This window comes from Gymnoscopelus braueri (genome assembly GCF_963280865.1).
Source record: "Gymnoscopelus braueri genome assembly, chromosome: 15".
In the NCBI taxonomy this organism is placed as follows: domain Eukaryota; kingdom Metazoa; phylum Chordata; class Actinopteri; order Myctophiformes; family Myctophidae; genus Gymnoscopelus; species Gymnoscopelus braueri.
In genome coordinates this window covers 43,133,286-43,158,533 of record NC_137620.1, presented here as the reverse complement: position 1 = coordinate 43,158,533, position 25,248 = coordinate 43,133,286, and the positions used below count along the sequence as shown (strand labels likewise).

At 40.0% G+C, this 25,248-nt stretch overlaps 1 pseudogene across 1 annotated transcript; it reads right to left on the bottom strand.

Annotated features, from left to right (window-relative positions):
- LOC308102156 (transmembrane protein 164-like) lies at positions 1 to 24,363 on the bottom strand (annotated as a pseudogene). The gene is made up of 2 exons: positions 24,288 to 24,363; positions 1 to 925 (listed from the first exon to the last, which is right to left on the bottom strand). The product of its transcript is annotated as a transmembrane protein 164-like (transcript).
- Positions 24,364 to 25,248: the final 885 nt, after the last annotated feature.

Genomic DNA, 25,248 nt, shown 5'->3' with positions numbered 1-25,248 from the left:
TCAGTCAACCTTCTTGTCGCGCAGTCGGACATAATCCAACAGGTTTCCGCAGACGGGACCGGTGTGCCGGGCCAGGACGGTGAGAGCCTTCCCGTGAACCAGCATCAGCAGGGTCTGGTGGCCCAAGGCCCACACCCGGTACCAGGGGCCGTAGAACGGGTCCGACACGGCCGGGCACAGCATGTTGTTGAGGTTGACCTGGGTGACCAGGCCCAGAGCCTGCAGGAAGAGGAAATGGTACAGGCCGAAAAGGCCGGCGGACAGGAGAGCCCACCGCATGTCACCGAGTGGCTCGGGTCTGTACACGCCGCCTCTCCTCAACAGGTAAACGGCGACCACGAGGAGCATGGAGTGTTGGACGTAGTAGATCTCCCTCTCGAACGCGAGCAGTCTCGTGTTGACCACGGGGAGCACGAGAGCCAAGAGAGCGCCGTGCAACATGTGGAGCTGAATCCTGAACGCGACCATCGCCGCTTTACCCGGCGGCCAAGCCAATAGGTAGATCTGCGTCATGGTCACCACGTGACACGGGTTCAAAAGGTAGATCAGGGTTTTGGTGGAAAATTTGAACCCGACCTCTACTCCAAAAGTCAAGCACAGAGCGACCAGCAGCAGGTTCCTCACTAGGCTGAACTCCATTGTCTTTGCTGTTTTTTTTGGGATCACTTTGAACTCTTCGGAGAGATCGATGTTCTTCAGCGCCAAAGCGATCTCCACGACCGAGATGACCACCATGACCACGGTCTCGCCGATGCGTTGTCGAGAGCCGAGAAAGGCGGCACATTCCGGGCCCCCGTTCCCCTCCAACTTCGGGTCCACGCCGCCGTACGCCCAGTCCAAAGGATTGTAGATGTTAAACCTGGACAACATGTTCCTCTTCTGTTCTCGGGAAAGACACTGTAAGAACGAGACGGAATAAAGGACGCTGGCCTCAGGAAGCACTGGCTTCAGGAATCTTGCCGTTTTGCAATCCGTTGCGTAGCTGGCAGGCAGATAAAACGACCTACTGTCTTGTTTTACAGTATGACCCGCTCCTGATGTAGCAGAGCTGGTAGCAGGTATAGCTGTGAATGATTACTACGTTACCTTAACTAGTAAAGACCACCTGCATGCCCTCCGACGCAATTTGCAGGTATGCTAAATGAACCCACGTTATCAAGATAACCTATTAAGGTGCACAAGTTGGATTGGCTGGCAGTGTACTGTTGGCATGTCACTTAGCTGGGGGTTCAGGTCACGTTAATTAAGGCCAGGTTAAAGATACACAATACCGAGTATGCCACGACTAGAGGTATTGAGCTCGCCAGCCGTAGCTGTGGGAAGACTGTGTAGTGTTCTTGTTTTGGGTTCTCTAGAAATAGACCAATGTAGAGTTGACGTCACAGTGACGTCATTGCAGTTTGGATTAGAGCCCGACCGATATATATATATATATATATATATATATATATATATATATATATATATATATATATATATGTTGTGACTTTTTGCATCATATTGATTATGCAGCCGATCTGTCATTTTCAACCCGGTGTCCCTATTTTGGGCAAATATTTAAATATTTACAAAAATAACAGATCTGCAAGCTCACAATGCATCACATTGTACTCCGAATGACACATGTTTATTACATGACTCCATAGATGGTGTGTTCCAATTTGTGTATGTTTTAGACAAAATCTGTTGTAGTAGCAACAAGACCAGGAGACCTGGTTCTGCCAGACCCAGACTTCACATGACGTGTTAGCCTGTGTCTATGCCCATGTATGGACGAAAGGGGGACAGACTTTTATGGCTGGGCCTAAGAACAAAGTGACCAAAACCTGTTTTTTGCCCATGTATGGAGAAAACAGGTACAAAACATGCCCATGTATGGAGAAAACAGGTACAAAGCCTCATGTAATAGTTGGGAAGAAATGGAGGGGGCGAGTTGTGTCATGCAATCCATATAGCTATGGTTAAATAGTTATAGGCTGACACGCAAAGGAGCCTAGTTTAAGGCCACCATGAGGCCAATCTGAAAGATTTGGGCTTTCTCTTTGGCCTACTGGGAGTGTGCATGCAAAGTTTGACGCCAATCGGTCCAGCGGTGTCTGAGATTAGCTGAGTGCGCACACACGCACGCGCACGCGCACGCGCACGCGCACGCGCATGCGCATGCGCACACACACACACACAGGGGACAAAACATCATCTCCAAAACCATCGGCGGAGATGATAAAGTTGATTCTGCTCCTGATTCTGATATAGTCCACATCAGTGTGGTGACTTCAGCAGTCTGATATAGTCCACATCAGTGTGGGGACTTCAGCAGTCTGATATAGTCCACATCGGTGTGGGGACTTCAGCAGTCTGATATAGTCCACATCAGTGTGGGGACTTCAGCAGTCTGATATAGTCCACATCAGTGTGGGGACTTCAGCAGTCTTACGGCTGGGGAGTTGAAACTGTCCCTGAGCCTCGGCCTACTCCATTATGCCACTGCCTTCTCCATAATCTCCCACGATGCCCATCCAGCATTACTGGGACATTTTGAAACGCTGTGTGTGCCATCATAAGAGCTATAGGCAGTGGTGGAATGTAACTCAGTTACTCGAGTACTGTACTTAAGTAAAATGTTGAGGTACTTTTACTTTACTTGAGTGCTCCCATTTTTTTTTACTTTATACTTGTACTCCACTACATATTAGATATCAAAAGCAAATATTGTGCTTTTTATTCCACTGGAATTACTTATTTCTGTATTTACTTTAAATATTTACATCATTATTGCAAAACATACATTAACCATTATAAGCCCTATGTTGTACTTCGGCTATTCAAAAATAGCTGATCTACAAGCTCACATCGAGTTGCATCGCAGCGTGCTGTGAGCTTGTATATATGCTATTTTTTTTGAACGTTTGGATTTTTTTTTAAATAAATTGAGTACTTAATTACTTACCTTGGTACTGCAAGTATATTTTGATGCCAATACTGTGGTATTTTTTACTCAAAGAAACATTTTAATACAGGCTTTTTACTTAGCTTTTAGTATTTTTTGTATATAGTGGGTATTGCATGCTTTTACTTAAGTAAAAGATATGAGTACTTCCACCTCTGGCTGAAGGTCAGAACAGGAATCAGAGCTATAAGTCAGTCAGTAGTGGATTTGTGCTGACCTCACTGTCGGCAGACACTGTCGCAGATTGACTGGCATTACAGCCGGTCTGAACTGTGTCGCTCACATTATTGTGGCCGTATAGCCATAGATTTTCACTGAATTTTCCGCCCGTTCAAAGATCAAGATCGTATCGATTTAATTCACATTAATAACCCATTCGATCCGGGGATGCATCTCTGTCATTTTTTGATTTCTTTGGCTATTCAAAAAATAGCAGATCTACAAGCTCATAGCGCGGCACCGAGTGCCGCGCTACGAGCTTGTAGATCTGCTATTTTTTGAAAAATTGTGAAAATGTGTGAAAATCTTTGAAAATATATATATTTTTAAAGGCCAACATTTTTAACTCAAATCTTTGCTTCTGGGGGGTCCCTGGATCAAAATATTTTGAGATGGGGGTCCGGGGGCCAAATACATATCATTTTGGGTGGTCCTTGACATGGAAAAGTTTGAGAACCACTGATATTATAACAACATAAGTAAAAATAAAATAAAAACAAAACTGTTAGGATTTAGAAGACATTTTTATAATCCCCCAGAAGCAAAGATTTGAGTTTAAAATGTTTGGATTTGGAGGGGGAAAAAAAAATCGCGATTTTTCAAAAAATAGCAGATCTACAAGCTCGTAGCGCTATGAGCTTGTAGATCTACTATTTATTTGAATAGCCAAAGTCTAAAATGAGATGCGTTCCTGGTCTTAATGGGATAATCAGGTATCGTCCTGTGCACATACTGTAATGAAATGCCGGCGGTGACTGCATTCTGGAGTCATAGTCATACCATTTGAGTCTACTGAGTTAACCCATTTAAACCGGGAACGCAGGGGCGGACTGGCCATTTGGCCCACCGGGCAAATGCCCGGTGGGCCGCTGGGCCACCCCAAAAAAATTCTAATCAGTCTATTTTCTTTTGGAAAAATATTGTCGCTCCCGTTTTAGGATTATTACGGTCATTTCACGGTCAGCTTGCAAATCTTTGAATATATATATTTTTTAACATTTTTTATTCAAACCTCGGGGGTCCCTGGAACAACATATTTTGAGAAGGGGGTCGGCGGCCAAATACATATCATTCTGGGGGTCCTTGACATGAAAACGTTTGAGAACCACTGATACAGTATATATATATTTTCAAAAAAACAGTTTTAGACGACATTTGTAGAATTGTAAAAAATGTTCAAGATTTTTCAAAAAATAGCAGATCTACAAGCTCATAGCGCGGCACTCGGTGCCGCGCTATGAGCTTGTAGATCTGCTATTTTTGAATAGCCAAAGAAATCTTAAAATGACACAGATGCGTCCCCGGTCTTAAAGGGTTAATGCATATTATCGCTGTTGGGCGGAAACCTTTCATGTCCAAATCCGTTAGGCTACTTTTCAGGAAATGGGGAGAAAAATGTATTCAATGTATGTAGTCACAAGCTCTTGTTAAAACTTTTGATTGGTTAGATATTTATCAAACCCACAGACTAACTACAGTAACTGGTTATGTTTCGCTTTTCAAAAATAGATCTACAAGCTTGCAATGCATCGCATTGTGCGTTTGTAGATCGGTTATGTTTTTGCCACTACTGTCATATAAATGAGCATTGATTTATTAAAAGAAAATGGTCTACAAAAAAAAAAAAATGAAAATGAAAAAAAATGAAAATGATCTACAAGCTCATAGCGCGTCACTTCGTGCCGCGCTATGAGCTTGTAGATCTGCTGTTTTGGGAAAATCGTGAAAATTGGTGCAAATCTTTGAATATATATATATTTTTAAACTCAAATCTTAACTCAAACTCTTTGCTTCTAGGGGGTCCCGGGAACAAACCATTTTCAGATGGTGGGTCCGCAGCCAAATTCTGAACATATCATTTTGGGGGTCCTTGACACATTACCGCGGGAATTAGGGGTGCTGCGGGGGGGGGCTGTAGCACCCCCTGAAAATAATGTATGAAAAAAAGAAAAATAATAAATACAATTTATTTAAAACATTTTTTGCATAATGTGCCTGTCGTTATCTGGGGAGGATTTAGTGCAATATGTGTTCTTGAACCGAATGGACCGAATTAAAGTAACAAAAAAAAAAAAAACCAAAAAGTAACAAACCCAGAAAAAAAACGCCCCAAAAAAGCGTGCTAAGCACGCATGCGTGCGCATACAGCACCCTTAACCTAAAACTACTTCCCACGGCTATGCCTTGACGTGAAAAGCTCTGAGTACCACCGATATATATAGCAACATAACGAAGACATTTTGTAGAATCGGCCTCAGGTCTTAATGGGATAAACATAATGGTGGGACCCAAACTTTGACCTGAATAACAAAAAAAAACATACATCTCTGCCATTGTAATGTGAGCTTAATGGATTTTTCCCACATAAAGAAAATAATAAGTCTGCACACCGTTGTTTCGTTGCTGTCGGGCAGAAACCTCTTATCTCCACGTTTCAACTTGTGTTTTTGTGTTGTTTTTTAAAATCAATGCCCTATACTGTCATTCTACAGCTAGTGTTCAGGAGTAGCAATAGCTGATCTACAAGCTCACAACGAGTCATGGCGCGTTGTGAGCTTGTAGATGTGCTATTTTGGATTATTAAAGAAGAAACAATTAAGTGAAAGTGGTTAAGTGTGTGTGTGGGGGTTTTATAAGTATTGAACCAAATAAAAATATTAACAAGAAGTAAGTAAGCCTTGCCGAGTCATGTAGCCCATATGGCAGGAACCTCGTTTCTGTAGCGTGAGGCAATTTGATGTACATGTACTGTACTGTACACCCCCTGGATATGATGCTAGTATGTCACAGGGACCCACAATCAGTGGTGGAAAGTAACTAAGTACATTTACTTAACTGTGCTGTACTTAAGTACAATTTTGAGGTATTTGTACTTTACTTGAGTATTTCCAATTTCCAATGCTTTTACTTCTACTCCACTTCTACTCCACTACAGGCAAATATTGTACTTTTACTCCACTACCATTAATTCAAAAACTTTAGTTACTAGTTAATTTGCAGTTTATTAATATTAATTATTTGCTAATGCCTTGGTGAGTTCGCCTGACTTTGGTACTGGATCGATGATCATTTTGCTCCACAGCTTCGGCAGCTTGCGTGTGTGCTTGATAAAATCCAACACCACCTCGTCTATGGGCACATACATCAGAACCTCTGCTGTCACTCCATCTTCCCCGCAGCTCTTGCCTCACTTGATAGTAGCCTTGGCCCTCTGGTACTCATCCATGGTGAACCGTCTGGTTTGGGAAGGTCATGGAAGACAGGAGCATCGGATCATCCTCTTCTTCGGTTGAAGGAGGATTTCCTAGGAGTGTTTTGAAGTGCTGGTACCATGTTTCAACTCGTTCCTCTGCGCTTTCTCCCCAGATCTTGGAAGTCTGAGAAGAGCTTCTGCCAGAAATGTCATTGATGAGCTTCCAGCTCTTGCCATGTTTCTGGTTAACATGCACCTCTTTAATGTCCCTGATCTTTTGGGTCAGCTCCCGTTGTTCCAGTTGCATACACTTGATATAGCTCCTCCTTCCTCCGCTTATATTCCTCCCTCAGACCCTCTCCTTTTTGGTCAGCGACAAAGTCCCTGTGTGCTGCTCTCATCTCCTCCCTGGCTGTGGTGATTCTAGGGTCAAGGCATCCGTATTTCCTCCTTGCTTATAGGCTCTTTAAGACATTCAATGATCTTACATACTATTCCACTATCCACACCGGACACAAGGTTGGTGATCCAGTTGTATGAGTTAGGGGAGTTGGAGGGCATGAGGGTTTGGGTGGGTGGGGTTTGGGGGGGGTGTCGTGCTGGTTGCGGGGAATGGGGATTGTGGGAGTGGGGGGGTATTTCAGGTGGTGGAGTTGAGGGTATAGGGGGGATTATGTCGAGGGGTGCCTGGGCCAGTTGTTTTGTAGTCCACCTAATTGTTGTTTTTGGAAAAAAGCGTATACAGTCTACTAAATATTTCATCCATTGAAAATGCGCTAGCGTATACCCACGACCACGCGCATCTCGTGCAGGGAATGATTATTGTATACCTCAGAAAACAAACCTAGACCACACCACTGATGCAACTGTTTGCAGCTGTAAATGTATGTATTTACAGCCTGTACTATTTATCATTATTTAGTTATGCAATCACTTAACATCACAGTGCAAAAGCTCCTATCTGCAGAATTATCCAGGAAAAGTGGGGAAAAACCTCCTATCTGCATTTGCAATATGTGTGCAGTGTAATTAACATATAATATTGTAATATAATCCAGAAATCCAGAAACGATGAATTATGTGATGGGTATCATAACAAAATAGCATTGTGCAAAAAAGATACAACATTTTGTAGTTTTCTTTTTCATTTTCCCAACAATGTTAATTTTTCAGATAGGAGGTTTTGCGTTTTGGCCATCGATATGTGTAACCACTTGAAACATTATTTTATACTTTTGAGTATTCAAAAATAGCAGATATACAAGCTCATAGCTCATGAGCTTGCAAATCTTTGAATATTTATTTTTTTAACATTTTTTTATTCAAACCTCGGGGGTCCCTGGAACAACATATTTTGAGAAGGGGGTCGGCGGCCAAATACACATCATTCTGGGGGTCCTTGACATGAAAACGTTTGAGAACCACTGATACATTTTATATATATTTTAAAAAAAAACAGTTTTAGACGACATTTGTAGAATTGTAAAAAATGTTCAAGATTTTTCAAAAAATAGCAGATCTACAAGCTCATAGCGCGGCACTCGGTGCCGCGCTATGAGCTTGTAGATCTGCTATTTTTGAATAGCCAAAGAAATCTTAAAATGACACAGATGCGTCCCCGGTCTTAAAGGGTTAATGCATATTATCGCTGTTGGCCGGAAACCTTTCATGTCCAAATCCGTTAGGCTACTTTTCAGGAAACGGGGAAAAAATATGTATTCCATGTAGTTATTATTTATAGTCACACGCTCTTGTTAAAACTTTTGGTTGGTTAGATATGTATCAAACCCACGGACAGAGTTAACTACAGTATTACTGATTATGTTTCGCTTTTCAAAAATAGATCTACAAGCTTGCAATGCATCGCATTGTGCGTTTGTAGATCGGTTATGTTTTTGCCACTACTGTCATATAAATGAGCATTGATTTAATAAAAGAAAATGGTAATCGGAAAGATTGTTTATTCTCATCGCTCGATGAAAATACACAATGTTTCGTGCCATGATTGTCTTGTTTGGGGGTGGCGGTGGGTTTTCTCAAATAAACATGTAAATTCAACGCTGATATAGAATGACCAGGAGAAAGTAGAAAAGGGAGCATGCTAATGTGTATATATTTTTTTGCACCGGAAATATGGGCCATTACCGTATTGCTGATGATAAACCTGGCACAAGATGAGATGTCAAACCCCCAATTTAAATAGATGTGCTTATTTATATGTAAATAAACACCGGTGATTGCCAACGTTGCAAGTTGGTAAATGAATGAGCAAACCAGTGTGACGCCTCGCTATTGCTACTGAACAGTGGCTGAATAACCCATTCAAACCAGGGGAAGCATCTGTGCCATTTTACATTTGAGCTATATACTGTCTATATATATATATATAGCGCTTTGCTTCTCAAAGTGAGGTTTTACACTCTGGCTATTCAAAAACAGCAGATCTACAAGCTCATAGCGCGTCACTTCGTGCCGCGCTATGAGCTTGTAGATCTGCTGTTTTGGAAAAATCGTGAAAATTGGTGCAAATCTTTGAATATATATATATATTTTTTTTAAACTCAAATCTTAACGCAAACTCTTTGCTTCTAGGGGGTCCCGGGAACAAAACATTTTCAGATGGTGGGTCCGCAGCCAAATACTTTACATATCATTTTGGGGGTCCTTGACACATTACCGCGGGAATTAGGGGTGCTGCGGGGGGGGCTGTAGCACCCCCTGAAAATAATGTATGAAAAAAAGAAAAATAATAAATAAATACAATTTATTTAAAACATATTTTGCATAATGTGCCTGTCGTTATCTGGGGGGGATTTAGTGCAATATGTGTTCTTGAACCGAATGGACCGAATTAAAGTAACAAAAAAAAAAAACCCAAAAAGTAACAAACCCAGAAAAAAAACGCCCCAAAAAAGCGTGCTAAGCACGCATGCGTGCGCATACAGCACCCTTAACCTAAAACTACTTCCCACGGCTATGCCTTGACGTGAAAAGCTCTGATACCACTGATATAGCAACATAACGAAGACATTTTGTAGAATCGGCCTCAGGTCTTAATGGGATAAACATAATGGTGGGACCCAAACTTTGACCTGAATAACAAAAAAAAACATATCTCGCTGCCATTGTAATGTGAGCTTAATGGATTTTTCCCACATAAAGAAAACAATAAGTCTGCACACCGTTGTTTCGTTGCTGTCGGGCAGAAAACTCTTATCTCCATATTATTTTTTGTGTTTTTTTAATCAATGCCCTATACTTTGACATACTATAGTGTTCAGAAGTAGCAATATCCGATCTACAAGCTCACAACGAGTCATGGTACGTTGTGAGCTTGTAGATGTGCTATTTTGGATTATTGAAGAAGAAACAATTAAGTGAAAGTGGTTAAGTGTGTGTGTGGGGGTTTTATAAGTATTGAACCAATAAAAAATATTAACAAGAAGTAAGCAAGCCTTGCCGAGTCATGTAGCCCAAAGGGCAGGAACCTCGTTTCTGTAGCGTGAGGCAATTTGATGTACTGTACATGTACATATACTGTACTGTACACCCCCTGGATATGATGCTAGTATGTCACAGGGACCCACAATCAGTGGTGGAAAGTAACTAAGTACATTTACTTAACTGTACTGTACTTAAGTACAATTTTGAGGTGTTTGTACTTTACTTGAGTATTTCCAATTTCCAATGCTTTTACTTCTACTCCACTACATTGCAGAGGCAAATATTGTACTTTTACTCCACTACAATTAATTCAAAAACTTTAGTTACTAGTTAATTTGCAGATATAAATGATTATATTATGAAACATACATTAACCACTTTAGCCCTATTTTATACATAGGCTATTTGAAAATAGCCAGTCTACAAGCTCACAACGCGTCGCATCGCGTTGTGAGCTTGTAGATCTGCTATTTTCAAATATGTTTATTCTTTTACTTTTGGTATTTAAGTACATTTTGATGCCAATACTTTTGTACTTTTACAATTTTTTGAATTTTGGACTTTTACTTGTAACAGAGTATTTCTATATTGCAGTATTGGTACTTTTACTTAAGTAAAGAATTTGAGTACTTTTTCCACCACTGCTGTACACCCCCTGGATATGATGCTAGTATATCACAGGGTCCCACAATTTTAGTCGACTAAATCGACTGTAGATTTAGTCGACTAAAATGTTATGATATTTAATCGACTAAAACTTTTCAGATGACTAAAATATGACTAAAACGAATTAGTTAGTCACATGACTAAAACCAAATCCAAATTTACTGTCAAAATCAACACTGTCACAAGGCCACTGAACTTGTGACTAGATATATTTTTTTTTTTACAATTTCTTGAAAAGTAACTGTTTTGGACATACAAGGTTTCTACCTGACAGCGGCAATTTACTCCCACTGTTTATTGCCCCCACCGTAATAAGTAAACAGCGGCAGGCACACAGCGTGCAGACCTTATTATTTTCTTTATGCTGATTGTCTGTCCGTCCTGCACCTGGTTACCGGGGGTTGATGACGTGCATGCACCACTCCTGTGCGTCCCTCACTTAATGGATTTCCCCTCATAAATGTTTTAATAGACACATTTACATAAGGAAATTAGTAAATATGGCATATGGCCTTTTCATTGTCCGTGTAAAATTGAATTCTCCCCGAGGTGAGTCGCATTGACTCTCTCCTGTGACAGTTTTATTTCCCTTACTGGAACAGACAGCAGGTGAAACTTTTGTTGGGCATTTTTCCGGGTTCACTGCCCGCTGCACGCTAGCGTTGCTTGTTTGCTCCTCAGCAGTGATGGAGAAGTACTATACAATATTTGCCTCTGAGATGTAGTGGGTTAAAAGTATAAAGTATCGAAAAATGGAAACACTCACGTAAAGTAAAAGTACTTCAAAATGATAGGTAAGTACTCAGTACTTGGGAACATGTAGTTAGTTTACTTTCTAGCTCTGTTCATCAGCAGTGTTCATGCAGCAGTTGTTCAGCCAACCAAGGCCACGGGCGAACGCTCATAGACCTCAATGCAGTGGTAACTACAAGTACACTGTACTTAAATCAATGTTTCATTACTTTATACTTCTACTGCACTACATCTCAGAAGCAAGTATTGTACTTTTTGCTCTACTACAGTTATTTGCAGATTTAGATTATATTACAAAAAATACCGTACATTAACCACTTAAGCTCAATTTTATGCTTCAGCAAGCTCAAAACTTCAAAAATAGATAAGTTGTGAGCTTGTAGATCGACTATTTTTGGAAGATGTTTGACACATTTTTACAGATAATGTTTTTGATTGTGAAATACACCTTTAATAAGTAAAGGCCTATTATTAAAGTGTAACGCCAATAATTTTGTACTTTTACTCAAGTCACATTTAGACTTTTACTTGTATATACAGAGCATTTCTACATTGTTGTAAAGCTACTTTTACTCAAGTAAAAAAAAGAAGTCTAAGTACCTCTTCCACCTCTGTCTCAATGTCCATGCCGCGCCCTGAGCACTGAACCCTTGCACACTTTAATTAACGCAAGCTGCCCGCTCAGCGTAAACGCATCATGTTGCAAGGGCTCCATATCTATTGTCTATAAATGCACCAAATCTCTGCGTGCGAATCGATGACTCGGCTATTTCACATTACCACCAGCATTATTTAAAGGCATGGTATGTAACTTTGCCCTGTGTTTACATAATAAAACAATATATGAAATAGTTTACCCATCATTTCCCTCCGTACCAGCAGTCTTCAGCCACTAGGGCAGTGTGCTGTAGTGATGGGTCGTTCATGATCGATTCGTTCAAAAGAACTGGTTCAACATAGAAAGGGGGACTTTGTTCTTATTTCCACAAAACAGCTCTAAGGTGTATTAATGACATAGTTCAATGTTGAAAATGAGTGGTATTCCCCTTTAATATGCTAACTTTTTTAGCCATCTGCAAAATGATTGCTCACCGATAGCTTTCTTCACCAGTGTGTTCATGAAGGTGTCTACTAACACCTCTCAATTAGTCCCAACCCAACTCCTCTGGGAAGCCAATCAAGGCCTGGTGTGAAAAACTGGAAAAACATAAATTGGCCAATATGAGCTTGTGGGATGTGTAATTAGGGGTTTGTGGGGGTGCTGACTTCATTCCAACCATTAGTTATTAGTAACAATGACTCCCTGGCAGTGGTGTAAAGTAACTATAAGAATTACATTTACTTAAGTACACTTTAAAGGATTTTTTACTTTACTGGAGTATTTCCCATTCTCAATACTTTTACTTCTACTCCACTATACATAGAGGCAAATATTGTACTTTTACTCCACTGCAATTATTTGACAGCTTTAGTCACTAGTTACTTTGCAGATTTAGATTATTATCACAACTCACCGCCAAAGGGGAGAATTCTCCCCTTTTAATTATTTTCTTTTATTCTGTTTTTGAATTCCTAAAAAGTTGAATTCCTAAAAAGTTTCTCTAATTTTTGGGTATAAATTTATAACCCTAACCCAAAAAAAAAAAAAAAAAAAAAAAAAATCCATTCACTTCAATGTTAAAAAATAAACGAATAAATAATTCACATTGCTTCTATAAAAAAATGATTAAAACTCTGGCAGTGGGTGATTTTATCATGAAAAAACCTTGGCGGTGAATCAGCCCTATATACTGTACATTTCGGCTATTTGAAAATAGCCGATCTACAAGCTCACAATGCGTCGCAAATCGCGATGCGATGCATTGTGAGCTTGTAGATCTGCTGTTTTCCAAAGATGTTGATACATTTTGAACTTTTGGGACATTCTGCACAATGAGTACTTTCTACTTTTGGTACTTTAAGTACAATTTTTTGTGCTTTTACTCAAGTACATTTTTAATTCCGGACTTGTAACAGAGTATTTCTACATTGCAGTATTGGTACTTTTACTTAACTAAAAAATGCGAGTAATTTTTCCACCACTGCTCCCTGGCCATGTTATTGGCTACTTTTCAGGGGGCCTATCCATCAAATTGTGCTGGCCATCATTTTCGCTTTTCATTTTCACTGAGAATTAGTCATCATTTCTTGTTTTCTTATATTATATTCACACTTTAAAGGTTATTGCATAATGTATGCAACATTATGCTAATGAGGAAAGCGTGTGACTGACTGGACCATGGTAATAGATGCATTTCTGGCCATCACAAACATGGACTTAGACTCTTAGATCACCGTTCAAAGTTAATGCTAAAGTACAGTATAGCCTTTTCCATTTTACCTTCTAGGAACCCCAAGAGTCAAAATACACCACTCGACAAAAGATTACGTGTAGAAATGATGGCCACCACAATTTGATGGATGGGCCCCCTGAAAAGTAGGTGTGGCCAATAATATGGCCAGGGAATCATTAAACTAATGGTTGGAATGGATTCAACACCCCCACAAACCCCTCATTAAACATCCCACAAGCTCATATTGGCCAATTTATATTTCCAGTTTTTCACACCAGGCCGTCTCAACGTTGATTGGCTCCCACAAAGTTTCCCTGAGGAGTTGGGTTGGAACTAATTGAGAGGTGTTAGAAGACACCTCTATGAACACATTCTATAGTGGCGGCACTAATTTGCATAAGAATGGTACATGTGGGACATTTTGACAACTTTTTAACATAGCTCATCATTTTGTACGGCGGTTTTCCCATCTAGAAACATTGATTAGAAGTATAGTTCCGGGGGGTGCATGTTAACCCCCGCCTTCCCAGTCTGCTGTATGAATGAACCACTTGAGCCCCCATTTCAACAACTGTACAGTAGAGCTCAAGACCCTGATGTTAGGTAGGAGAGTGTGGAGGGCAAAGATTCAGTCCCAAGTTGGTGTTGGCTAGACCGCACTCTCGCAGCGCATCGCATCAACCATAGTGAAAATAGCCGATCTACAAGCTCATGCATGTTGCATCGAGACGTGTTGCAAGTTTTCGTTTAAAAAAAACATAATAAATAAATAAACTAAACTAGTGACCTGACTTTGAAAACTAATCAAAAATAAAATGTAATGAAATGAAATGTGCCAAACTATAATAAACGCACAGGCAGGCTTGGTTTAATATTGTAGTGTCAATAGAACCGGTGCTGCATGGCTCTGTGATGGTAGGATTCTGAACAGACTTTCTGTAATTGTGTTACAAAGTACATTATGTTCTGTTCTCCCTGAACTAGAACGTGTCCTAGATCAGCGATTGTCAAACCTGTGGGCCTGGGCCCACTGGTGGGCCGTGAGGATATTGAAAGTGGGGCCCCCAAATAATTGGCTAAACACTAAGGTCACGTTTACGCGGCAACGATCAGAGCAGAAAACGACAAAGTGCTGTTGCTTCTTATTATGTTATTTACACGAAGATGCTCCAGTGATTTAAAGCGCTGTAGTGTGCATGCCAGGTGGCTAGGTGGCGGTGACGTGTCTTCTTCCTTCTTCCTATGTGTGTTTGGTTGCCATGTCTTTGGGATTGTTTCTAAAGTGTGTAGTTGCTTATTTGGACTTGTTTCCTGACGTTGTTTAAACCAGTGGTTCTTTAAACATCTTCATGTCAAATGATGTATTTGTCCACAAATCGATCTATTGCTTCTATGCATATTATAGACGTGCTATTTTAGAATTTGAATGCTGAAAAGTAACAGTTTTGGAGATATGAGGATTCCACCCGACAGAGTTTATATGAAAACTTGATGTTATTCTGGTGGAAAGTAACTAAGTACATTTACTTAAGTAGGCTACCGCGTACTTAAGTAATTTTTTTTTGTAGATTTAGATTATTATTACAAAACATACATTACCCACTTCAGCCCTATATACATTTCGGCCATTTGAAAATTGCCGATCTACAAGCTCACAGGCGAGGCGACGCATTGTGAGCTTGTAGATCAGCTATTTTCAAATGATTTTTATACATTTGAAAACTTGAAATGGGACATTCTGCATAATGAGTACTTTTACTTTTGGTACTTTAAGTACATTTTTATGCCAATACTTTTGTGCTTTTACTCAAGTAAATCTTTAATTCTGGACTTTTACTTGTAACAGAGTATTTCTACATTGCAGTATTGATACTTTTACTTCTGGCGTGCCGTGACCAATTTGGACTTCTCGGGCTCTATTCAGAGCCAGATTTGAACAAACCACTAATTAGGGATTTCGGACTAGGCAAGAGGCGTTTCCCCGCAAAATTCGGTATTCTATGGCACCCCCCTCACCCGCCAAACACCTGAGCTACCCGTTACATTATGCATAGGTGTGGTTTGGGCGTTACAATGATAAAACCAATCACCGTGCCAGAAGCCATTGCCTTTAAGAGAAGACTGCGCTAGCCGTCATCCCGATCCAATATATGCTCTAGCCTATCTACCTGTCTGCACTGTTGCCTGGTCTGATTATTATAAGCCACATTGGGCTTGTTTTCCTTCTTCTTTTTTTTTTATCCAAATACATTTTTATATTAATTTGTAGCCTATTGTGTTCACAATAAGCTTGTCATATTAGTCAGATCCGGAATAGTATATGAAAGCCATTTAAAATATGTATACTATTGGTACACACTGGCTGCTCCCAAATAATTAATTACATCATGTTGCGACAACGCTCCTACGTGGTACACAGACAAACAGTAGCACATGGGTATAATAAATTGGACAGTTTTAGGAAAGGTCTAGCCTATGTACTCACGTTGGCTGTTATCGTTCTATTTCCACCGTTCTAATGGATTCCAGGGGTGTGTAAACATCTCTGAAGTTGCTCCATAGTTTCCTCTGAAGTGACGCAGTTAAAAAGTTAACTTACATCCATATTGTCCCCGTTATCTTTCATCATCCACCTTTGTTCAGTAATCCCGAACAGAGCTAAACTTTAAGTTTACATCAATCAAAGCCTCTCAAACCCAGACACATTGCTGCGATGCGTATGTGCGTCGCCTACCCAAAATAACAGACATACAAGCTATCAACGGCGCTGCGTCATGTCGTGTCGACAGTTACAGATCTGTTATTTTGGACAGCATACGATGAGGCGCGCGCGCGCCACGGAGTAGCCTATCACTAAACCAAAAACATTACATTACGTGGTCAACAACATAGCCTACTAGACATGTAACTTGCTTGGAGCTTTTAATGCAGTGGTTCTCAACCTGTGGGTCGAGACCACAATGGAGCACCCAACGCCTGGCGAGCTTGTAGATCTGCTATTTTCACAATATTTATCTGTGGAACCGAGTCAAACAAAATGGGGGGGTCCCCAGTTCAAATATGGTTATTTTGGGGGGTCATGAACGTAGCGTTTGCATGGGAGGCGTTGTGAGCTTGTAGATCTGCTATTTTCAAATAGCTGATGTATATGTTAGAGTGCTCATGTGGCCCATAGTCGCTTGACTCGCTTCTTTTGGGCTGGTTTTCCTAGACCTGGTTGCTTGTTAGTTGTTTTTCCTCACAACACTGGCACTGATGATAACTAGACGGCAGCCGTCATAGAATCAAAATGACCCCGCTGGGAGTGGTGGTGGCGTTTGTGGTATAGTGACCATGGGTTTGTATGAAGAGAGATAGCGCATTTGCGGTAGAGTGAGCATCGGTTTATATGAAGAGAGAGAGCACATTTGCGGTAGAGTGAGCATGGGGTTGTATAGAGAGAGATAGCGCATATGCGGTAGAGTGAGCATCGGTTTATATGAAGAGAGAGAGCACATTTGCGGTAGAGTGAGCATGGGGTTGTACAAAGAGAGAGAGGCATTTGCGGTAGAGTGAGCGAGCATGGGTTTGTATAAAGAAAGAGCGCATTTCACACACAGATCATTCATATATTACCAAGATTTAATGAGAAATAAGGCTTCTTTAGAAAAATGACTGACGGGCTGGGCTGGGTCTAATTTGTCAATTATTAGTCGAGCCGGGCTGAAATATTTAGGGGATATGAAAGCTCTAGTTAGTAGTTTGAAGTGCTCATGTGGCCTTAGAGTTGCTTCTTTTTGTTTTCATAGACCTGCGGACTGCGGTTGCTTATTTCTCTCCAAGGCTGGCAACACGGCTCATGGTCCAACGCACAAAGCCATTGTAGTGTCTGTGTGCACTTGACGGGTGATTTTATAAACCAGCGGGTGCTTCTAGAATCCACTATCCCCCGTCCCCAAGCCGTACCCATGTGTGTCTGTAGAATTGCAATGTGGGGGATATAGCAACAACACGCCCACGGGCACACCTCCACGCGCAAATAACGGCGTCGGCATAATGGTGACGGGTAGAGCAGGTGCTAGAATAACCTATTGGGGCGGCGCAGGTCCATTATCCCGATTTAACGGGGAATTTTTGGCCTGAGAATGGGGCCCCTCCTGTGCATGTGAATTCTGTCAACTGCATTCTGCTACTATGCACCTTGGGCATGGACAGTGACAGGGGAAAAAAAACAATCTAAAATTAGATGAATTCATATCCATTGATGCATTTATGGGCATCATAAAGGATGTGGTGAAGGAGGCGTGAAATTGTTTTTTTTTCCTGAGAGGCCACAATGGTTCAATAACCCTTTAAAAATGCTTTTATTGTGGACTTTATTTTATATACACAGTACATGTTTGTTGTATGTGTTGCATTTTAATGTGTTTATATAAAAAATATATATATATGGTTGTGACCTTGGCCAGGTCTCTCATGTAAAAGAGATTTCTGAGCTCAATAGGACTTCCTGGTAAATGTACAGTAGTTTAGTGAAAATTATAATATTTGTCTTTGAAATGTATTGGAGTGAAAGGCAAGTAATGATAATAATAATTTCTAAATACTCAAAGTCGCTGTATAAAACGAAACAAATAAAAACAATGTAATTAGGAATTTAACTAGGTAAAAGTGCAAAAAGAAAAGGGTAAAAGTGAAGTACAGATAATCAAAAATGTACTTAAGCACATACTCAAGTAGATGTACTTTGTTAAAATAAACCAACCATACAGAAGGACTTGGTCATCTGGAGTTGTACTCGGAGTGTCCCTTTGCTGAACCATAATTATGTCTGCCTTATCACTCCGTACAGTGAAAAGGGAATAATATGTATATTTCTGCCTCCATAAGTGCTTTCTCCTGTGGACTATTTAGTTTTCGAGTGAAAACAAACCTGAATTGACAGCAATTGAGATGGGGACTATGTTCTATTATATCCAGAATAATGGCTGACATTATTGTGGATATACCGTAGTCACAATATTATGGTTTAAATGAAGAAGGTCATCAGCAGGAATTCAATAAGCACTTATACTGAATAAATAGACAGACCACATTGACAACTCATGATCCCACTGTTATTTATGTTTGTCAAAGTCTTTTGTTTTGTGTAAGGGGACCACAGTGGAAATACTGTGTAATACTAATTGAGACGCGCTGTGTATTTTTTTCCTTTTTTTCTAATCCTCGATTGTCTTATTAACCTTGTTTGCAAGCTATTAAATAAATTAATCTGAAGAGCACTACCTCTGAAATAAATGTAAATGAAGTTTGAGTTCAAACCAGTTAAATCAATTGAATTGTATTTGGTCAATAAGAATTATTGTGCACACTGCCAGTTGGCCAAGAAAGTAACATTTTCAGTCACCGACAACGGTTCAGTTTAGGTTTTATTCGTTTTTAAATTGGGTTTGCCAGTTGTTTTTTTTGTCAGTTTTTCTAATAACGGGGTACTTGTCAGGGCAGAGGGTACCTAAAGATCTGAAAGATTAGCAAAAATAGCAGATATGCATGCTCACAACAACCTATCACATCGAGACGTGTTGTGTGCTTGTAGATTAGCTATTTGTATCCAGAATTTTGATTTTTTTTTTAACAACATATATAATAACCGTGAGACAGACAGACAGACAGACAGACAGACAGACAGACAGACAGACACACACAGCGGGTGAAAACAATCATCTCCCCCCCTTGCATTTGGCCTGGCAGAGCTAGCAAAAGCGATCTATCCATCTATCGTATCTTTAACTGTTGTGTTTACAGCACAGCGGCACCGGAAACACTAAGCACTCTGTCTGATGTTAAAGAACAGAGCATTCTGTCACACTGCGCTGCCAGCTTGTCACTTTAAACTGAGGGCCAATCAGGCCATTATCAGGATGGGAAAACAGACTTGTCCACAACCACTCCTCAGTGGATGACACACACACACACACACACACACACACACACACACACACACACACACACACACACACACACACACACACACACACACACACACACACACACACACACACACACACACAATGGTGGAAAGTAACTAAGTACATGTACTCAAGTACTCTACTTGAGTACACATTTTAGGATTTTTTTTTACTTTACTGGAGTATTTTCAATTGTCAGTACTTGGCAAATATTGCGCTTTTTACTCCACTACAATTATTTTTAAAACATCATTTACTAGTTACTTTGCATATCTTTATTATTATTTCAAAACATGCATTAAGTACCAATTCATCCCTATAGTGCTTTGGCCTTTCGAAAATAGCAGATCTACAAGCTCACAACGCGTCGCAAAACGACACGTTGTGAGCTTGTAGATCTGCTATATTCAAAAGATTTTTATACATTCTGAACACTTGTGAAATGGGACATTCTTCATGATGGGTACTTCTACTTTTGGCACATTAAGTACATTTTGATGCCAATGCTTTGCTTTTATACTTTCACTCAAGCAAATTTAGCACACAGGACTTTTTCTCGTAACAGAGTATGTCTACATTGTGGTATTGATGCTTCTACTTAAGTAAAACATTTGAGTACGTCCACCACTGCACACCGTAGATGTGTGTGTGTGTGTGTGTGTGTGTGTGTGTGTGTGTGTGTGTGTGTGTGTGTGTGTGTGTGCACTTGTTTTTGTGGTTTATGAGGTCTTTACACGTGAATACACACCACACTGTGAGGACATTTGGGATTATGAGGACAGGGCCAGTGTCCTCACAATTCAAACAATCTAGAAGTGTTTCTATACCTCTAAAATGCCCAAATTCTAAGTTTCAGCCAATGTCCTAATAATACATAATAGGTTTTAGAAGGACAGACTCAATAGTGTCCCTGTGTCCGGAAAAGGTATTGCACCCCCTCATGAATATGCACACATGTGTATCTTTCGAGGCTTTTGATTGGCTGACTGCCGAATGTCCCCATAATTCACAATTCTGTCCTCATAATTCACAATTGTGTATGTGTAACCTGATTTCAACATAGTATTAACAAATAACAATTGACCAGGAAACCTTAACTGCCACAATCAAAATATCATTATCTTTTTATCCATATTCGACTGCCATTACAATTGGATGTCAAGGCAAACCCAATAACTCGTTCCCAATTCAATCATGTTTTGACTCAACTTGATCAAATCAATGCATTACCATAATATATTTTTAAATGATACAATTAAAACAGTTTTGTATTGTTTCATTTCATCAACAAATGCTGCATATCAGTGCCACCACTGTCTAACTGATCTACAAGCTCACACCTCACAACACAAGGTGCTGAGCTTGTAGATTGGGTATTTGTTTATAGTATTACATATTTTGGCACTTAAATGGCATTATTGTCAACTTTAGAGGTATTAACAGTTATCTTAAAGGAACAGGTTGGACATTTATGAACCATAATAGCCCTGTTTGCTAGTTACCAATTATGATGTTGATAAGTAAAATTATTTCTGGGCAAAACCCTTTCATAGCCGCTCTGGACAGTCGTGTTTGTCGGAGCTCATCAGCTCGGCTCCCATATACATATCATATCATATCGGGACCACGACACCATGTACATTTTGGTCAGCTATACAGGAGTAGGCATCCTAGGGGAAATTTTACCCTTGGGTATAAATGCTAATTAAGTTAAAGCCTGCAAGAATTAGGTTTAATCCTAATACTGTTAACAGCATTATTCTTCTACACAGTATGACAAAGAAAAGGCAAAATTCTCTATATTCTATATGACAGTGATGTCACTTATAGACGCGTTGGACCATTCCCTGTGGGACCTAGAGCACCAAATAAAGTGACTATTTTTGGCCTGAATAAAGCATACTACTAAGGTTGGTTATTTAAGTGTTTGGAACAGTGACTGTCCCAAATATGCAATTTCCTCATATGTGACTTAATGTTGCTATCAGTCTAACCTGCTCGATTCCTCCAGACTCGGGTGGAGTGAGTATGGAAGTTAGAGTAATGGAATTTGGCTAGTGACTGACCCATATGCCATCTCCTCATTCACTTCCACCCCTGTGATGTCAGTTCACCAATCACAAAATGTCCCTGAGAGTGAGTGAGTGAGTGAGTGAGTGAGGCCATGTTCAGACTTGCAGCCCAAATATGTTTTATGCAGCAAATATAATTTATGCAGTCTGAACAAAGCTAATGGCTCGTACACATTGTACAACTTTCAAAGTCATCAGGTAGATAAGATCGCTAAGCAGTTCACACTACACAACTGTCTTTCTTTGAATCGGCTGTTCATCAATGTGGTTTACAGACTGCATGACTGACCTGTGACAGGGGATAACACACTAAGAGATTTCACCAGGATGCGATATACAGACACAAAGATGGCAGGTGGCTGCTAATTACATACCATCCCCCAGGTTACCTCCCCACTAACCCACTTTGTGTGTTATAATTTCAGCTTATAGTTTTCAAAGCTGTACTGCTTTTCATACGTGCTGATAAAGTATTCAATCAATCAGAGAGAGAGAAAGAGAGGGAAAGATTCTCTCTTATGGAAATTGTGTAAGTACAACATGTAGGCCAGTGACCTCACTAGCATTCAGGTATATGACAGTGATGTCACTTATAGACAAGTTGGAGCATTCCCTGTGGGACTATAAAGCACCAAATAAAGTGACTGTTTTGGCCTGAATAAAGCATACGACCAAGGTTGGTTCTTTAAGTGTATACACAGGTGACTGTCCCAAATATGCCATTTCCTCATATGTGACTGAATGTTGCTATCAGTCTAACCTGCTCGATTCCTCTAGACTCGCATCTAATCCTCACCTCCTCGCTTGAAGGAAGCACTAAGGCGTGAGTGGAGGACCCAGGTTACATCCCCACTATCCCCACACATAAATACACAATAGAAATCTGCCTAAAAATTACCACACAATTATATTAAAACCCTCCATGAACTATACAAGTAATGATTCCTTTTCCTTCTTCACACTTGAATCATATGCACATTAACAAGCCAACTACTCTGCCTTTCAGAGAGGACATACAATATCTGCAACATAACATCTGCCCAAATAAACCTGTCTTGCAACCTCACAGAGATTCTGTATAATAGCCATATTTGGTGGGATCCTGTCCATGTGAAAAACTCCACAAGTCTATGCTGAGCTAATAATATTGTTCAACCGAAGACGTGGAGGAGAAGCTGGTAAAATGACACTACAACGCCACCTTGACAGGGACACAACAACCGTACATACAGATGTTGCCTTTGGCCTTACAAAGATTTTTTCAAAGTTTGAAGAAAAACTTTGTAAACACTTCTGTCAGATTTATACATCATGAACGATTAAAAAATAAAACTTGTAACTGTCAGACAACTGACCTATTCAACTAATAGACCTTGTACTGTAAGGTAATGCATACTAGTGCAATGTAAAATTACAATTAATGTAGAATCCACACCAATCAAGTGTATTTACAAATACAATTATTTAATAGCATCTATTTTCTCCTTTTTAACTTTAGCACAGACTTTCTCCCATGAACTAGGCAAGATATGTTCTATTATAGTGTAGCGTAGTGTAATTTTCATATGCAGAGACAGAAACAATAAAACCCAGGCCTATGTTATAAAAATATATGAATAAAAAAAACATTAAACATCAGTGTTAGACTCATTACAAATGTTATACACATAAAGCAGTTTTTTTCTACAAATCCTCAGTGTTAAGTGTCCAAATGGTTAAGTTTGTAGAGTCAAAAATTCAAACTGCATACAACCAACCCAACTGACTGCCTGGGTAGGACATCTAAATTGTGCTTCCAGGCTGCAGTTTGCTGGCAGCAAGCAAGGTGCAGGGGGGAGGGGAGCACTGGGAGCACTGTCTTTGTTCTTTAATTGAAACTCGTTGAGGTGTTGGGGGAAGGGCAGCTGTGGAACTCTACAGATTGTGAGCTGTTCTGACAGACATAGTCTGAGTATCCCTGCACTATCTGCATCTTACTGATCTTGGTTCATAGACCTAGTCTACTCACAAACTGAGCAAATACCTTAAAAAATGACATATGTTGCAACCAATTTGATATGTAACTAATCACATAATATAGATCAAAATACTCATTCAGATTAAAATCTCTATTCCAAGAGGCAGAATTATTTCACTAACATTACATTAACTAACATGAACTAATAGATAAGCTGTAGAGTTTTATATGCATGGATTACACAGATCATGAAGCTGTTCTCTTCATTTTATCAAATCGGTCAAACAACATGTTATTTTGAGCAACGTTGAACATTATTATTTTGGGGACATATGGCCTTGTGGGGTCAATTTGGGGTCTGGCCTATGGACTATATTGGTAAGGACACAAGGAAGTGGAGAGTTGACCCTGAAGTTGGTTGTCCAGAACCGTCCCGGCCCATTCCCAATGGTCATGCATATCTCAACAACCGCTCATTCAGTTGACTTCACACTACATTTGTATTGTTGAGAGTAACCTCAGGAAGTATAGTCTTGACCATGAATTTGATTGGATCAACGGTTCTTCAGAACCGCCATGGCCTAAGACTGTGCACACGTACTGTATCTTGCAAACTTCTCTTCCGATCAACTTCACCCTTGCCTTAGGGTCTGGCATATATGGGCATAGCTGTCGGATCTGTGAGGTGTTAGGTGCTACTGATAAATGTGTTTCCTTGCTTTATTTTTGAACATTCTACTCTGTCCTCAACTCACTGCTTAATTGATGGCCCAGAGCTCTGCCCCCTCCCCCTTCTCCTGCTTTGTTTTGCTGCTTCAGCACAGCTAACATTATCCATCCCCCACCTTTCAATTAAGAGCATTTTCTCATGAAACATACACCTGAGAGACAGATACATACTGAGGGGTGTGTGTACTGTATGAGTGAGTGACAACTTCACCTGTATTTGGACAGTTAACTGTGGCATGACTTTGGACTGCCAATCACTAACTTGATTGCCTTCAGGGACTATTCTCTGTGTCCTGACTAGGTTACTTTAGCCACAAGGCACTTTTAGCTACTGTACACTGCATGCCTTTAGACCTGCATTTTTCAAAAGCATTCGCTGACACTTTGTGACACTGTGTCACTGTCATAGCTGATACACATACAAATACTCTCTGTAGAGGTTTAAATTGTCCACTGGAAGCATGTGGCTTACTCGTTTGCTCACCTTTTGTATTTCCCAAAAAATTGTCTTAAAATAATTCACTCCAAACGGTTGTAAAAATGTACTTGAAGTTTTACTTCTCAAAAGACAAAAAATTATATTCCACAGGTTACAACTGTGTGAGATGAAGACGGTAAGAAAACTGTATGCTTCCAAACTCCAAACTGTCTGCCACTGACTGGCACTGACTGACTCTCAGTCCCACTGATGACAGCAGCTGAGTCTAATCATCAAAATGTCACAGTGACACAATACACACCTGTCCTTACTCAACCTTAATTATCAAAGGCCTTAATTAACAAAGGTACTCTCTGAAGTTCTCTTAAAGCAAAAGTCCTCTTATGTCAATACTTGTACATACATATACCATGAATTAAACATATGAATTTAGCAATTATTTATCTTCTTCAAATATTTAGGTTTTACCATTTTTACTCAATACACATTAATTATGAAATATCAATATGAACTGTTATCTCTGTGGTTTGGCTTCCACACTCTCTCCA